This window comes from Excalfactoria chinensis, chromosome 15, assembly GCF_039878825.1.
Source record: "Excalfactoria chinensis isolate bCotChi1 chromosome 15, bCotChi1.hap2, whole genome shotgun sequence".
NCBI lineage: Eukaryota > Metazoa > Chordata > Aves > Galliformes > Phasianidae > Excalfactoria > Excalfactoria chinensis.
The window spans coordinates 2,609,565-2,626,823 of record NC_092839.1 but is presented as its reverse complement, the minus strand read 5'-3'; the positions used below and the strand labels follow the sequence as shown (position 1 = coordinate 2,626,823).

Genomic DNA, 17,259 nt, shown 5'->3' with positions numbered 1-17,259 from the left:
ACCCCTGTCAGCAGGGGAGCTAGACCCAAGGAGTTTGCTCCCTGGCTGCTCACCTGCATAGCTCCTGCTGCCACCCAGGCACCTGCTCGGTTATAGAACCTGGGGCCTTTTGCATGGATGGAAGCCAATAGGAGAACAAAAGGACATGCACGCTGCTGGGAGTGTTGGCACCTTGGAACAAGGAGGACCTGGAAGTCTTGTCAAGATAATTGCACTGTTAAGCACACCTTGAAAAACTGTATGTGTTGCAAACCCTTTCTTTCGCACTTAGACACCTTTCCCTGTTCCAACAACCCTGTCCAGTGGGTGAAGCAAGCCAAGCTGCAGCTTCCCAGTGCTCTCCAGATCTCCCCTACAGCACCACAGTGGATACATGTGCTGTCCCACAAACTGCATCCAGTGCTTTGAGGAATTCAAGCATTTGAATCGCTTCCTGTAGCCACAAATGGGTGAGTTTAGTAAAACAAATCATTGCTGTGTTCAGTGGCAGACAGTGCCGCTCAGGAAAGGCTGAAGAAACCATAAGTGATGGCTTTGGGATAAAAGCCTGAGCCCAGCCTGACGTTATGGCCAGATACCCACATACACATCATATGTTGGTCCAGATCAGCACTGAGTAGACTCCAGGAGCATCAGGGCTGAACTTGACTTTGGACTGATCTGACTTTGACAGATGAAAATCAAAGAAGACCCAGCCAGGCCAAAGCACTGCAATCAGATGGGCAGCCCAGAGAACAGCAGGTCCAGAAAGCTTCCTGCCAGCCATTTCACAGCCCCATCCTCCTATGCAACCTCAAACCCTGAAATAAAGCCCTGTTTTGGTATAGGCAGATATGTGAGATACAAGTGAACGTGGCTCGTTAGCACTGATGGTCTTTATGCTCTCATTCCACGGCTGCAAAGGACAACCAATCCAACACACAGACCTCAGAGGCGAACAACTTGCTGATAAGAGACAAGCGAGTTACACCGATACTATAACTTCACGTGCTGAAATCTTTCAGAAGCCCACACTCCTGGAGAGGGAGAATGGAGGCTCTTTTGCATTGTAACACAGGTCTGCATCTCCATTCCAGTTCTTCATCAAGAAAACTTCCCCTGAATTTGTAAGCAGCTGCAGCGAGGAGCTGCTCACAGGGATGCGTGGCCAAGCCTCGGGTCTGAGGATGCAAACTTCACACAGGCTCTCTCCTTTCCTATTTAATTGCAGGGCATACACAGCAGAGGCCAGTCGCTGTCAAGATGAAAAACCTTTTAGCAAATCCTCCTCAGCATTGCTGCTAAAGCACCTCAGGCATGTTGGGCTGTGGTTATTTCAGGTGGAGCTGCTGCTGAAGTTGTTGGGCATAAAGCAGGGCTGCTGCAAAGGAAGGTATTCCTATTTGCCTGCAAAAACGGCACGCAAGGCAGCTCGGCTGAGAATTTGCTGATTTACAAACACAGATGGCTCCGCAGCTCCAAGTAAGTTGTAAGGGACAGACAAAGAGAAAAAGCCTTGCTTTGTGACTTGTGTCTGCAGGGAGGAGGATGTGTGGGTGGAGGAAGTTACGGTCCCATTAACCAATCTGCCAAAACCACCTCTATTATAGATACTTCTTAACCTCTCACCTACTCAATGCGTACAACTGCTGGAGCGTGACTGATCCGAGCTCTTATCTCACCAGCCTGTCTTGACAATCGGCAACCTTGACATCCTACAAGCAATTTTTAAATCTGTTTAGAGTCAAGCTTGGTTATTGTTTCTTTTTATTTGTAGGTTATCCATTTAAAAGAAAACAACTGTGGAGTTGCTGTGTACTCCAGCAGAGAAAGCTGTCTATTGCCAAGGCTAGATTTCCGAGAGCTTCACTCCAGCTACCCCATAACGATGTTTCCTGTAAGAAACAGATACTTCAAAGCTTGAGACAGAGCCATTGTTAGAGGTACAGCCCAGCAGCATGCACTGCTGGGGGGATTTAATCCCATCCACCTCCTGAGGGAATTGTTTGGTCCATCCCAACTGCATATTAAGAAAGCCACACTGTGCGCCCCTTTGCACCCTACCTGAAAGTAGTCTGATACTCCCATTTATTAAGGAATGTCTGAAGGCAGACCTTAAGACAGAAGCCATGCACAAAGCCTCAGCATCTCCCTGGGCTGCAGGGATGGTGCCTTTTGCTGCCTAAAAGCAACGTAACTATTTTGCAAGGAAGTATGATAGATCCTCTATTAGACAAACACCAACACAAACAAACCAGAAACGTGCGAACTGCAAATAAACAGCACTGTGTGCAAGCTATTCGTGCCTCTTCCCAGAAAATGTGGAGAAACAAATGGATTCATGCTTTGCTTCGTTCCAACACAGCTATTTCCTTGCTCCCTACAAATCACCTGCCAAGCTCACTTATCACAGGGGTGCTTTAGCCTGCTGCTGGCTCCTAGCAGAGCTGGGGTGTTTGGGTCTTGCACTGTAAAGTATTAATGTTGCTCTCAGATATGCTGATTGGGCTGCAAATGAAAGTATGCTGGTGAAGGCTAACTGTGCTCTGCTCTGAATTTAAAGATGTGAATCACATGCCTATGGGGATGCACCAGCATAGGAGCTGCAGGCAGACCTATGGGGTCTTCCACCAAACATGTTGGGCTCATTTTTCCACTTGGCCTTGAAAGAGTCGGGCCTGTTCCAAGGCACTCAAGTGAAGCTAAGTTGTTGATCCGCATCCCAAGCAGACCTGCCTAATCAAGGCTGCGGGAAGAAAAATGGCTTTATTAGAGCCTGTCAACACACAGCCCTGACCCCATGCAGAAGACACTGCTTCGCTGTCCGTGATAAAGAACCTCTGTGCAATGACAGCTTCAGCCCCAGCAGTGAGATAAATAGCAGAGCCTGGCTGGGTGCACATCGCCACAAGGACCTGCAGGATCCGTCCACAGTGCAACTAAGAGCTACATCTCAGAATAACTGAGGCTGTGTAAGCCAGGAACAACTTTGATAAGGGAAAACATGTCCACAAACCCCTGGGAAATGTAGTTGCTCAGAGCCTGCAGAGCATCAAGATGCCCTTCCCAGAACAGCCGCCCTTCTCTCCATCTCCCTAAATTCCCTTCCTGAGCAGCTTTCCTGCAGTCAGATGAAAAAATACATCAGTTTCTGCTGTGTTTCTGATGCCTCAGGAAGAGGACATTAAATAAGCACAGACCTAGAGCAGAGAGAAGTGCAACTGCAATCTAAGCGTGGTCTTGCTTCCACTCACCACCACGATGGGTGAGGCAAGAGCTGTATCACCGCTGGGCATGGCTGGTGCCTGAGGCAGTGGGGCAGGTTGGAGCCATGGCTATGGTTTTAGCTCAGCAATGATAGACCAAAACACAGCTCAGACCATCCTCTGTGTACATCCACAAAACAGAGACACAGCAAAGTTCTACTCAGCCTCAGAAGCATCCAGCAAACAAACTGCGTGTCGTGCTTCTGCTCAACCCAAATTCATCTCAAAACCAGGTCACAGAGATGGCCACGTGCTCTGTCCTTTGCAGGTGGAATTGTGCAGCCAGGTACATCAGCAAAGCAGACACAGGCAGCTGCTGCTATCACCTCTTTTCAGCAGACTCACATGCAGCAGCTCCGGGCCAGACAGTAGTAGCCACATTAACATGGCACACAGCCCGAGGTAATATGCCAAGCCTCTCAATTTAGTCATACATTGTTTATGTGTGCATTTATAATCTCGCTATCGTAACTCTCTCCCCTATTAAAAGATCTCAAACAGATGCAACAATAAACTGAAATTCGAGACAAACAGATTGTGAGGCAGAGCAGAAAATAGCGCTGGTGAATCACAAATACTGAAATGAAATAAATGAATCACTCCTAAACAGTCTAATTAATAAAGGTTAATTTATTTATCATCCTGGCTAGCCTGATATCTCAGAACCCATCCAAATCAATGCAAAAGGAACAAAACACACAAAGGGCAGCAGTAATTGGAAAACATCAGGAGGTGCGTTTTCCAGAAGCTTCTTCTACTCTGTATAAAGTCACCCCAGGTTCATTAGTGCATCAATGAGGCCAAGGTGCACAGAGACACTCGCTCACATCCTGATTGGCATCAGTGTAATTAAAAGGATGCTCACAGAGTAACTTGGAGTTAGGAACAAGTCTTTCCTCTTCCCTTTGTCATAGGGCAGAAATGCCCACAGCCCAGCCACAATAGCACACCTCCATCAGCCAATGCCATAATGCAAATCCTTACTTAGCTTTTCTTTATGCTATTGAAGTATTAAGTGTTGTGTTTTCTGTTGTATAATTAAGGAATAACTGTGTTGGGCAAACCCAAAGTTCCCACAAAGCACTCTTTGATCCAGGGACTCCATTAAGCTGGTCTCACTCATTTTGACACCTATGAGTTCTGAGACTGACTTCTAATGTATTTATGTTGGGGAAAAAAAATTACTAGGAAGGTCCACAAAGACCACCCCATAATGCTGATTGCTGGGTTTCTTAGGGATGTCCTGAGACCAGCTTTTGGATGCCTCTTAGAGCTGAACACACCGTCCTACCTCCAGCTTCCTCAGGAGATGCTCACAGCAGAACCACAGCCATAACACTGCCATGCTATGAAGGGGCCTCCTGGACTGCTGAGCCCCATGTATTCCAGGTGACTGTTCCATTTCTGAAGGCACAAATGGCTGCCATTCAACAAGCAACCTGGGAGATGCCAGGAGGGCACATCAGTGTCCAATTCCAGATGGATCGGGGTATTCCTTCATTACTTCTCCTTGACGATGCCACAGACGTGAAGGAATTCTGCCCTCTTTCAGAAGACTAAACACTGAAGACTATTTTAGTCTAATCAAAGTGCAGGTTCTGGAAGTGTATACAGTAGGAATACAGCATCCCACTCTGTCTGAGCAGAGCTGGAAGCTTCGCTGTGTCACTGGCAACAACATCTGAGCAATTCTGGGAGGCTTTAAAGGCCACGGCTTAGCTGAACTGTAATTGACTTTCAAGCATTGATCCAGCATTATTAGCATTTGTTTAAAAATCAAAGCTTACATGATTGTAAGATATTTTGCTACTCACTTTGTCTGCACTGAGTTCTATTATTCCACCAAAACAAAAAGCTTTTGAGAAGTTTTTCTGCCAGTAATGCAGCTTCCCCACATTCCTCGTGCTTATACACAGATGCTGTGGAGACTTTGCTTCGCTCTGGAGCAGCTTCTCCATCACCACGAGTGCTTCCCATTGGTATGTTCCAGCTCCACGTGGGGACAGCCATGACAACCCCAAGCCCAGCAACCTCTCCAGAAGTAGCTGCACAACGACAGCGTGAACTGTGCAGATGATATTTCTGGCCATGGCATGTACTGAGATCCAGAGCAGCCAGAAACTGCACCAAGGCACCATCACATGGTGATCATAGTCCTCCTTCCTGATAAAAACCAACCGATGCCCTCAAAACCCTGCAGTTTCATTGCTGACCTGAGGACCTCTCCTGTATCATCTCCCTGTGCTTCAGGCAGCGAGGAGCAGACCCAGTTTCCACATTAGCACCCCCAGCACCCATTTACAGCCACAGAGAGGCCTGCTAGGTGCAGAAAGCAAGCAGGAGCTTTGTGTTCAAAGGCAGAGAATGACATCTATGAATTCAGACATAGCCTGTCTGCTTGCAGGGGAACACAGTAGAGAGCAGTAAAGCCTCTGATACTGCCTCTAATTGCAGCCTTTGCCCCTGGGAGCTTCAGTCTTTATTAATGCAATTATGATGTAGCCAAAGGCAGAGGATGGTTCCGCTGACCTTGGTAGGGAAATGGAGGCCTTTAGTCACCATGAGGAAATTGCTTCCTCCCCTGGCAAACAGCACATAACCCAGTACATTCCTGTTCCTACAGATGCGCTGTCTTGTCCTCTGACCACAGTATGCAGATTGCTGCTTCAAGCCACCTCCCACACAAAACAGAGGCAAAACCCCAACAATTCTCAAGTTAGTCTTTTGTTAAAGGAAAAAAAAAAATCAAGGTAGAACTTGTACTCGAAGCACGCTTTTGCATCTTGATTTACAAAAAAGCAGGAATAACAGCCCTCAGAGGGTCCTGATTACAACCATTTTCTGAGCTCTGATTTAATTGTAATTTGATGCTTCAGCTCAATTAGCCTAAAGGCAGAGAGCTGCTCTTGAAAGAAATGTTTCCATAAATTGAAACTCCTGCAGCAAGATAGTGCCATTAACAATAACAATAGGGTATGGGGGAACCGTTTCTTAATCATTCAAATAAAGAAGAGATCTCTGAAAACACTGAACAGATTTATAACCAAGGCAAGTTCTACCTTCAGAGCACCACCTTGGCCAAAAGAGCTTTTCTTAACATTATCATGTACATGTTGTGAATGTATCTGAGAGGGGATTACCATCTGTGCTTGGATTTTAAGGTACCAAACATCTCTTCTGCCTTGGGCACTTTATACCTAGTAGCTGGAGAATGGCACTGACAGCGCTGAGCCCTGAGCTTCCCCACAAAGTAAGAGACCAACCTGAGATTGGGCTTCTCTACATGACCACTCAAGGCACATAGCAGAAGAACTATTACTTTACATAGAACACAGACCTGGAGCAAAAAGGCAAAGATTGACAAGGCCTTTCTGCAAAGGAGAGGAGTGAGACCTAAGGAGAAGAAATGTGCACACAGAAGTGCATAGGGCACATTAGGGTGGGTTCCTTACACTTACCCCAAGGACTCTTTTCCTTGGTACCATAATAGTTGTGTGACAGGGCCCTGGGAATCAGCACACCACCAGCTGAAGGTGCAGAGAACCAGTGAACCTCTCATAGCATGAGCATGTAACATAACAGACACTTCAATGACTTCTCTTCAAGAAGTCTAAAGGCTGGAGTATTAAAAGAGTACGTAAGTCAGCCTGGAAGTAAAGGCTGCTGCAGACCTCAGCATCTTAAAATTGTGCTTTAGAAACTTGTCCAGGTTGCACAGAAACTGACACAAGTCTCCTTTCAGCTCCTGACCACCAGGCTGCCCTCCCTCAGTACAGCCAGACACCCATTAATGAGTGAAGGAGGATATGTATACAATTATCTTGGTGTTACTCACAGCTCACCATAGCTTTCCATTCTGTGTGATGCTGCAGCTTAGCTTCCTACTTTTAAGCATGAAAGCAGCACTAGCACAGCTGTTGCTTTATGGCTGTCTGCTCAGACCCTAATACTACCCAGCACATTCTAGTGCTGAATAATGAAGAAACTCAAATTTTACTACATGATAGCACAATGTTCCCAGCCTAGAAATTTCCCTTTACACAGAGTATTCTCCTTATAAATGTAAGGAGATGCAGAAGGAAGATCCAGGTTCTAAAATTAAACCTAAAGTTTGGGGAAAGCCCCATAGAAGGGTCTTCCTTGGCTCCATGAAGGAGAGCTTCCTCTTGCAGGATTTACACCTAACTGATAAGCAAATCCCAAGGTATGGGACGCTACATCTCACTTAATCACCACATCACACAGCAGCATGGCCTTCCGTCCTGAAGAATTAACCACACACAGCAAGACTTGACCTCTGTTGGATGCAAAATGAAAATCCTTATCAAGCTCAGCTTCATTTTGATATCTTCCTCAAGTTCAAAACTGAAAGCAAAACACGTCAAGCTGAATCAGTGCAGAAATTGCTTTTTCAGACTGTTTTGGATCTTAAACTTTCTGACATGCTTCAGCCAAGGCCTTCTGCTTCACCTCACCCATAAATTCAGTAATAACTACACCATATTCCACATTATTGATGAAAATGCTAATTGTAAACCCAGGATACACTCTTGCAGGAGCCCACTTTACAAAGCCTTCAGTTTTGAAGGAGAAACAACTTTCTAGTATTGTTTACCAACCAGTTTACAACCACCAGGTGATAATTTCTACTACAATGCAGTTTCTTCATGAAAGTAAAAGGGAAAGGAAAAAATATATATATACCAGAAGCTTAATTAAAACCAGGTTACATTATATTCACTGTTTCTCTTTGCACCATAACAGCGTTTGATGCTGACGGCTTAAGAGTGGCTTAAACATGGCGCTTCTGACCTCATTCTGTACCAGCCTTCCAGGCAAACACCAGAACAAATCATGAACTTAAACTCACTGGTCTGCACCTTCCTGTAGCCTCCTTACCCTCACTTCAAGGAATTCCTTTTGATCTTCACAGATCCTGCAGCATCCAGTGAATGGACTCAGCTGTGAACAATCCAAATCGTTCATTACAAGTTCTTACACTACTTATATACGTTCACAAGTTTCCTTTTTCAGCTTTCCCGTCCACCCTTATGACTTCCCCATCCACCTTCACATGACAACAGAGTGCTCTACAAACGCTTATCCAATCAGAGCCACAAGCCATTCCTTTTGCTTTTTCTCTTCTTCTCGAGGTGGCCTTGGTTCTCATGCTGTTTTATCTTGCTGCACAGCTGCTGCTCTGAATAGCTTTTCTTGTATTCCCACAGTTCCCCCTTTTTTATTTATTAGGGATCTATTACCATACCATAAAATAATAGCACTAATTACATTAATAACATAATCATTATAACTCAATCAAGGCCTCGATTCACAATACTCTAAACATAAGAGACAAGTCAGACATATCATAATGACAAGAAACACTGTTAAACCCATTAAAAGGAACAAACACATGTTTGGCCAGCAGCCCAAGTTTCTGCAACCTGGAAAAGAATCCCCGAGGGTCCCATTCTGTACGAATCTATAACTGCTTAGAAAAAGCCTTCAACTTTCATATACTGATATATCAATTTTGAACGACCACTAAAATTTGTACCACAGAAGCTTTTAGAGCTCTCACAGCCATGGCCTTTGGGCTAATAGAAAAGTAATGGCCACACAACTTTATGAAGTTGCACGTCAAGTAGAATCAATATTGGTGGGCAAGCATGCTACAGTATCACCAGGGGCATTACTTTCCTCAGCTGGCTAGCAGCCTAACTTGGGAAGTGTAGCTAAAGCTTGAGCAATACTGTTTCAAGATACATTTGGATCCGAGATACAGGATGTCACAGGAGCAGACAGGCAAGCAAACCATGCATTCAGAGCAGCACAGAGGGTTATGAGCCCTTAGTCAATATACACACGCCTACACAGGCATCCAATTAGGGAAAGGCTAATAGCATCATAACCAAATGTTACTAATACACTAAAAAAGCTATTCCCATAGATGCCACCACTGGTAACATTAAATCCTATTCAGTTCACATTTGATCTGCTGTCAGTGCTCAGTCAGGTTAGAGAGCTCTCTTAGTTTCTTGTTGCATCAGGATAGTGTCTTTATTGTGTTCAGCATACATCTTATATACCATTCACTTACAAGCAAGACATTCCTGTTCCTCAAACAGTTCTTCTAATCGGTTAATTAGTCCCAGCTTCTCCCAAACAAAGTGATAAAGGATGAAAGGTTCCTTGAGAACAACAGGATTAACAATACATATCAATGGAACCTTCTGTCTGCTCTTAGGAGCAAACAGACACTGCTTGCTCATCGTCTCACACTCTGGTCTTCCAGGGTTTCACAGTGATAAGGTCAACCAAAGACTCTGATAAGCTCTTTGGTGACTTGCTCACAGTTCCATCTCCCCCCACAATCTGCTACTAAAATAGAAGAAGCACACAGCAACCGAGGTAATATCTAAGAATTCTAATTCTTGAGACTGCTTTGGTAACACAGGAAAACGACCCACTTTGTCATTATAATACCATCAGTGGGTAATGCAGCTGTTTTTCATCACTCATTATGGCACCTATATGTTATTTACAAAACAACTAATTACAAAACAATACCAATAAGTAAGAAACACACAATCCCAATCATTACAAGGGCTGGGTGCTATTTTCTGCTTTGAGATGAGACCAAGCATATCATGCTGGAACCCACATAGGGCCAGTCCTTGAGCTGTGCAAACAAGGCAGGGTTGTTAACTCCCTTAAGAAAAGGACCCTTCAATCTGCTGAATGATGCCTGCTGTCCTGCAGGACGGTGTGGGCACACACAAAATCTCTCCACAGTTCAGTCAGGCAGCACTGCTGGGCTGGGCTCACTCAGCCTGGCTCAATTATGAATTTAATTGTCTCTCCTAGTGAGTTCTACATCCGTGTCTGCAGCACAGAAACATCTGATAAACTGTGGGATCTGATGATTGAGATGAGATGCTGTTATACAAATAAACTTGCTTCTGATCGTTACGTCATGTCTGAGTCTTCAGTACAGCTTGGACAGCTTTGCTGTGTAATGTTCTAGCAAAGGTGATACCCTGTTACCATCCACTGTGTGATCAATGACCAGAAAGTGAAGCTGATCTTGATTTGCTCCACACAGTTTTGCAGCATCTGATGCACAGTCTCAGACGTGAACAATCCAAATCATTTATTACAAGCTCTCACATCCCTTATATACATTCATAAGTTTCCTCTTTTAGCTTTCCCATCCACCTTTACATGACAACATAACCACACATTCAGGTGCTTATCCAGTCAGCGCCACGAGCCATTCCTTTTGCTTTGTCTCTTCCTTGAGGTGTCCTTGGTTCTCATGCTGTTTATCTTGCTGCACAGCTGCTGCTCTGAATAGTTTTTCCTTGTATTCCCCACAACATCCTTCATTCTTCTTAAGATCTCAATAATAGTAGTGAGCAGCTCTTGGGCTGCTCCAGCCTCTTCTCTACACACCTTACAGTGACTTTCCCCACACCTGATTTCAGTACAGTCCACGTTCTTTTTCTTGTATTCTGTGCCGGCTGCCAGACAGTTTAATTGGAGCTGAAGGAAATTCATCATGAAACACTGCAGCATGCCAGCCATTTCATCCACAGCCTTCGCTCCTCACTGAGGAGAGGACCAACTCTTCCCTGCCTTTCTCTTGCATCTAATACACCCGTACTGTAGCTTCTTTTCATCCTGTGTTCTTCCTGGTTCTGTAATCATCCTGTGCCTTGGCCTTTCGGTTCTGTCCTGCCAGGCTCACACACTGTCCTTTTGTATCCCTCCTCAGTAATGTGACCCAGTTTCCACAGCCTCAGCTGTTCTACTTTGCAACTGTGGGGACCGAGGGCCACTAACAAAGCCTGTTGGGTGCAGAGAAAGCAAGCCAAAGTGATCCAGGCCATAGCCACTGTCCAGCATACCCCATTTCTCTCCTAAACCAATAGGAGAAGCTTTTGCCAACAGAAAAACAGGAGACAATTTTCCCTGGGATGCAACTAGTAATTACTGGCACTAGTGTCTAAAAACTGGTGTGTGACTCAGCTGTGCCAGACGCTCAAAGTACCAAGCAAAGCAAACCTTGGAGAATGGGGGTGCCACATGCAAAGTTAATGGGAGAGCATCAGCTATGGAGAAGAGCTTGAGCTTGCACTGGGAGCAAGAGGCTGAGGGTAGCACAGCCCTCATCCCCTGCAATCTGCTGCCCTCAGGGCAAGGTAGGAGGAAAACAGTAGGATCAAGGATTGAACAAATCAAAGAGGAAGACTGGGGAGGGGTCTGAGGGCTCATTCAGCAATGTTCAGAGTGACGTGGTAAGATGCAGCACCTCTGGATGAGATTAAGAGAGCCAGAGCTTTACACCTGGACAGGACTGGGTATATATATATGATCAATGAGCCATCAGTATGCAAGTAGGAGCTGAACATTACTTTGCAGAAAGCCGTTTCCAGGTAAGGCCTGAGGAGAAGGTGGCACTCAGGTGGGTGTCCTCACCATGATACAGCACTGCATGCAGCATTGCCCCAGGTCATACAGCTGCTGAGGAACCCCAAAGTGAGAATACCAACACCACAGCCACATTGCTCCAAAAGCAAGGAGCAGGTCTTAGAGCAGAGGAGTGGGATACACACTACTGCTCATTAAAGGAAGATACAGGGAAGGTTACACCTGAATGACAGGGTTACATAAATAAGGAAAAGGAATACTTTGAAAAACACAACTGATCAACTCTTACTATTGTGGAAATTGAGCTTCAGAGTCACTGTTTGGACACTAACAAAGAGCCCTGAAGGAAGAAAAAACAAGCTGGGATTTGGGTTTTGGCTTGTTGCTGAAATAGATTGTGTGATGCCTATTACCTGGCTGAGCTGTTCCTCAGAACAAGCAAGAAGCCAAATTTGTTTGGATAACCTAACTTCACCAATGCAACAATGAAACCTCATTGCCTCTAGCAGTGCAGCAGCTCTCCTGACACAGTCACGAGCATCACTCAGAGCACAAAGCCCTGTGCACATCAGGCTGGATGGATCTCAAACCAGTGCTGGGAACATGGGCAAAACCCATGGGAAGGCTTTAAGGAGTCAGACAGACACACAGAGTTGGGAAGGAAGGCATCAGCTGAGCAGCCACCAGATCCAGCTCATGTACTGAAGTCAAGGCAGTCTCTATTTGTGGATGTCTCCCTGCACCCCCCGGCTCAGAGCATGTTTGAATAGCAAACAGACAGCAGTGGGAATTCTGCTCTGTAAATTATTAAGCCTCTCTCAGTCCAGTACTAACTGCTACAGGATCACTTTGACTTCAGATCAAACCCCAATAATACTTTCATTCCTACACAGTGGGGATCTGAAATTACAAATAAAATAAAGCAGAAATTAACGTTTGGCACCTGGACCTTTTCCTGTTTTCTAGAACATGTTCTTTTCCAGATAGCACCACCCAGACATTTTCTTGACAGGAAAGTATTCTCGCAGCAAATACTTTGTTCATTCATTCATTTTCTTTATAAGACACCAAAGAAATCTTCCAAGAACTGCCCACGTTCCACAACACACTGATCAATAGCATCATTGCTAAAGAAGAACATCACTGGACATGTTCAGAAAGATCTGTCTCCCTAACAAGACTCAGATCAGGAGCACAGCATCAAAACATAAATACCCCAAAGAACTCTCCTACACAGAAAGCATCAAAAACAGGGGAAATCCATAGGAAGAGCCCTAGGGCAGAAACATCACATCTTCTCTAGAGCCAATGTGCTCTTGGTGGCCACATGCCCTGTAGTACAGAATTGCTATCACCTGTAACAGGCCATAAGCTTTGCACTGGGTTTGCCAGGACTCGGGACTGCAAAGAAGCAGAGACATGGGATGCAATGTGGATGCACAGAATGAAATGAAGGCCTGAAGCTGGGCAGAACCAGTTTCAGGGGTGACAAGGAGCATAAAAGCAGTGCCTCATGCATGCAGAAGGTGCTGCATACATTGAATTCAGACATCCTGCTGTAGACCGATGAAGAAAGAGCAAAAACCAAACGACAGGCTAAAGTGTGAAGGGAAAAAGATCAAGTTCACAACAGAGCAAGCAAAAAGAACCCTAACATGAACATCATATTCGGTGCAGTCCCCTGTCCCACAGCACCACCTTCTGACAAGCAGCCAGCAAAACCACCAACTTGGGATAAAACCACTTCCAAGCATCGCATTGCTCTTCCCAAAGCTTCAAGCCCCTGCTAGGAACTGCTACAACACAGCAGGACCAACACCGCACCTTTGCAGAGCTCATACCATCTCACCCACACAGAGAGGTGACAGAGCCCAACCATAGCACAGCAACAGCTTATCTCTCCAGGAAAAAGCAGAGCACACCAAACTGCATTGCCAAACCCACGTTCTTTGACACACTGGGAAGGATGAGGGCTCAGGCAGGAGCTGGAATGAAGCAATTATTTAGCCCAACTAATAAGCACCCTGTTGCAATTCTTCCCTCTCTTTAAGCCATCTTAACCCTGCATGCTCAGCTCCTGGGACACAATCAGTGGTAAAGAGAGGCCAAGTGAGTCCCCCACAGCTTGAAAGACATGCCCAACAGCTGAAAAAGCACCAAATACCCCTGAAAAGTACCCCTCAGACAAAGCAGTTTCATAAAATCTTCCTTTGGACAGGTCGTACAGTGGACCCAAAGCCACACATCTTCAGGATTTTATATATATATATATATATGTATGTATATATATAAAGTATGGATTAGGGGATGTTTTCATCTTCAAAAATATTTTATGTGTGTGGTTCTGTAGCTTGGAGGCTATGACTGAAGTGGGGCAGCCATTGCTTACCCAAATCCCCTCCTGTGTCTCCCACAGCTGGGCTCTGTGCAGCAAGGGAAGGAGAGCCAAGATGGGTGACTGCAGGGCAGACTTGTGTGCAGGGGCTGTGCTTGTCCTTCCCAATGTCACGGAGAGGACATTGCAGGAGATAATCAACCCCACCTCAAAGCAACAGCAATGCAAAAAATAGGCTTTAAGTTGGGCTTTTTTCCATATAGGTTTATGGAAAAAAAACCTGCCTGCAGCTGCAGATGGCTCGCTTGGATACAAGAGAAATCAGAGGGAAAATGCTGCTGCTGCAGGTCACTGCCTAGATCTTCCCTTGAGACACACGGACATCTGATGCTTCCCCCTCCCAGAAAAGGAACACTGAGCTCATTTCACCCCTTTCCCTGATGGGCACCCGCACCAACTGCTTCCCAGAAACATCTGTTGTCTTTGAGGATGATATCACCCTCAGCCAGCACTGCTGTGAGAACACAGGAGCACCAAACAGCTCATTGCCTTGCGTCTGCTGCAGTCCTCCCTCTGAGATAAGGCACACCAAGCCAGCACCACAGCTCAGTATTAATGGCTCAGCCTGCAGTGGTCAGCAGCACATTGCCCGCAGCCACTGAGGGATCCCCCTTGGTGAGCAGACAGATGCACTCACACTGTGTTTACAATATACATACCCAAAACTCAGATTTGGTCCGCAGCCTGTGATTGCAAGAGCTCAGTGCTTCCAGTTCCTTTAGATACCACCCCCAAGGGTTACCAATATGCTCAATTTATTCTGTCACACTGGAAGTGTGGGGTATCAAACATCATTAAGCTCTGCTTTCAGGTATCCTGCGGAGCTAACATCCAGACTGATTTGTTTGTCTGAGCAGTGAGATCCTGCTGATGAGGGGAGCACTGCACATGCTGGTCCCACAACCAGCATCAGACATAAGTAGCTGGGCAAGCAGCTCAACCTCCCCATTTAGACCTGTCCAAAGAAGGATCCTGCAAAGACGTTTGGGCTATTCGGGCTATTCTACTCACCCTTACCTTCTCTGCCTGATTCTCTTAGTTCTGCAGAGACTCCTGGCCACCACAAGCCCACCCAGAAGTGGTCAGAGTGGCAGAAATCTATCAGCCCATTAGCTCCCAGAACCCAATTCACAACACTCAGGCCTCTCTCATGCTTAAACATGACTAAGAGGAAAGACTGAAGGGATTTAGATGCCAGCAGCAAAACTTCAGGAACTCGAGCACAGCAAGAAAAAGCTTCTACTCCATTTCAAGTTCTGCTGCAATCAACAGGAGACCAAGATTTCTGCCTACACCGCAGGACAAGGTTTAGAGCAGAAACAAGGTTAGACACTCTAATTCAGAGGAATATGTTCCCAGCAATTAAGCAAAAAGTCTTTCCATTAACAAGAAGCAATTAGGGCTGCTGCAGAGCCAAACAACCCCGATGCCATCCCAAGTTGGTAACTGCACTCTTGTGCACTGGCCAGCTTGTTACAGTTGCTCATTCTATCTTCAGTACAGACAGAACTGAAGGTACCTCACCTCATCCCTCCTGTCATTGGTCACCCAATGGGAGACACGGACCAGACACCCCAGCTCCCAGTAAGGCAGAACACCAAAGAACATGGACATACCATGTATAAAAGCATACATAACTAGAGAAAGTTATGTTCATGACGCAGGGAAACTGCTGGGAATCTCAGCCCAACACCAACCAGAAATGCAGGCAAAGGGGAGGAAGAACACTGCACACCATTACCTTGTATGCTCAGTGCCAGCACCACACAGCACACCGGCCCAGAACCCCTGGGTCATGCAAGCTGGATTACATATAAGAGGACTGGAATCCAATTTCATGTTAGTTTTCTGTTTCTTATCCAAGATGATTTTTCACAGCATCCACTCATTAGAAGTTGGCTTGATTTTTTACCAACATCATGTGTCTGGGTAGGAAGGTCATTCATAATGAATTCACGGGAATTTGGTAAGTGGGCCATTCTTTTTAGCTGAATTAAATCCCCTTGAGCACAGAGGGCTTGGCCTCTGCACTGCCTCTCCTCTGGATTTTGCAGCTTGAGTCTCACTCTGCTAATTAGAAGGAGCCTTCAGACAGCACATGAAACAGATATGAAAGGCAAGGAGAGAGCAGTAGATGTTGGGCACAGGGGAGGCAGTGGTGAAAGGCTCTGCTCTTGATCAAAGAGCCCTCCTCACTGTATTTAAAGCTCAAAATGTATTTGAAATCATTGGATTGCTTCTCATATACAGCCAGCCCTCCTCTTCCTCACCACACAGAGCCCTCACAGGGAGCTGCTGCCAGCCTCCATGTGCAATTTGTCCCCTTCCACGTGGGCACAGATGAGCTTTCCATAGGCCCAATCAGCAGGAGCAGCTGCACTGACACAAGCCCTAAACACACAGATATGTAGGAACACCTGGTTTCTCTGCCAAACCCCATTTGTGTTCAGGTTTCACCACAAAGAACCTCATTTCAAAGCAAGTTTCTCATCATCCAAGCTGCAGCACTACAAAAGCAGCCACGATGAGCTGCCCAGGGATGCACATTAAGACCACAGACTACAACAACCCAGGGGGGCATGGTGAGGGGAGCAAGAGCCCCCCAGGGTTTCCTATGAAGAGCCACGTGTCATACAGCCAGCTACTAGAGAACACACTCCATGTAACACAGCCTGCCTTCAGTGCTTCCTTATCCCACCTACAGTAGCACATACACACAGAAAACAGCTGCTCAACTTCAAGGCTGTTATAGCAGAGCCCACACTTACCACGTTCAGAAGAACAGCAATAGTGGTTGAGAACTGGACCAAAGTCCCAACAGCAGAAACTACTCCAAAAGAGCACCCCCAGCAGCAATAGTAGGAAGGGGCTGAGCTTAAATGGAGCACCTGTGCCGCAGGGGGGTGGGATGAGCAGGGTCCTAGATGGGGCTCATCAGGTTGTTGAAGCTAATTGGTGCCTGAACCCAGGGCTGCCTCGTGGTGGTTTGCTAAGTTCACGTGCTGTTTGGGTGAGCAAGGCTTATGTGGCGAGCTCTTTTCAGGCCAGCAGATGGAGCAGTGTGGTTTGAGAAGCCCAAACGGAAAGCTGAGTGTTTTTTCTCCTTTGCACTTTATCATCTGTATAGATTAAGTTATTGTGGTCTGTTTATAGTGCTGCCTAACGCAGATGCTGTCACTCCTTAGG

The 17,259-nt window shown here is 46.0% G+C and overlaps 1 long non-coding RNA gene across 1 annotated transcript; it reads right to left on the bottom strand.

Moving 5' to 3' along the window:
- Positions 1-1,125: 1,125 nt before the first annotated feature.
- LOC140259269 (uncharacterized) lies at positions 1,126-16,917 on the bottom strand. Its single transcript, XR_011905378.1, has 3 exons — positions 16,842-16,917; positions 1,609-1,694; positions 1,126-1,234 (listed from the first exon to the last, which is right to left on the bottom strand). It is a non-coding gene; the product is annotated as an uncharacterized lncRNA (long non-coding RNA).
- Positions 16,918-17,259: the final 342 nt, after the last annotated feature.